Source organism: Mesitornis unicolor, unplaced genomic scaffold (assembly GCF_000695765.1).
Source record: "Mesitornis unicolor isolate BGI_N332 unplaced genomic scaffold, ASM69576v1 scaffold10058, whole genome shotgun sequence".
In the NCBI taxonomy this organism is placed as follows: domain Eukaryota; kingdom Metazoa; phylum Chordata; class Aves; order Mesitornithiformes; family Mesitornithidae; genus Mesitornis; species Mesitornis unicolor.
Window position 1 is genome coordinate 15,207 of NW_010199813.1, and position 762 is coordinate 15,968.

At 43.6% G+C, this 762-nt stretch overlaps 1 protein-coding gene across 1 annotated transcript in view; it reads right to left on the reverse strand.

The window, feature by feature from the left end:
* The window catches only part of NAA25 (N(alpha)-acetyltransferase 25, NatB auxiliary subunit), a 23,106-nt gene that overhangs the window by 12,836 nt on the left and 9,508 nt on the right, over nucleotides 1-762 (reverse strand). The gene's annotated exons all lie outside the window — the stretch shown is intronic.

The following is a 762-nucleotide window of genomic DNA, read 5'->3' on the forward strand; positions in this document are numbered from 1 at the left end:
TTTGATATAACTATAGTATTATTTTTAAATACCCCCCCCCGACACACACCCAGATTTAGAATTTCTTTCCTGGAAAGTTAGGATTAAACCTGTTCAGTGCTTCAGGACTTCAGGGTTACCTTGCAATGGTATCACCATTTCCAGAAGTACAAGTTTAAGAGGACCGCACCTCTTGCCAGTGGATTAAACCACACCTTTCAACACAAAACAGCAGCAGCAACCCAGACACACCAGGGCCACCACTCCCTTTATTAGTGAGGCTGCAGAAAGAGCTCGCATTAGTCAAAAAATAGTCTAATAAACTAAGAAACCACCGCTACTATCTATACCTTGTTTACGAACATTTTATCAACTGATGTTTTATTTGATAAAATATATGATATTCGATGAAATAAATGATAAAATGGCTGATCTGGGATTCTCTGTCTGGCCCTCCCTGGCTCTGACAATGCTACACAAAGGCTTAGAAAAACAACGGGGTGAGCGACAGGATTCCCGGCTGCTGAAGTCATCCCAGGAGCTGCTCATGACTCTGCACAACTGAACTTTTCAGCTAAAGAGAGCTTGTTGCAGAAATAAATCCTGGAAAAGCTGCCACAGGTCTCTCGGTCAGCCCTTGGTTGGTATCAATGTGTCCATGAGCACTGCAGCAGAGCCAAGCAAAACCCCTATGTGACTCCCTACACTCATAGGGTGACGGAGAGGATTTTTCCCATTAAACACAACTCATGGGAAAAAGAAGCGATGGGTAGGAAGGGAAAG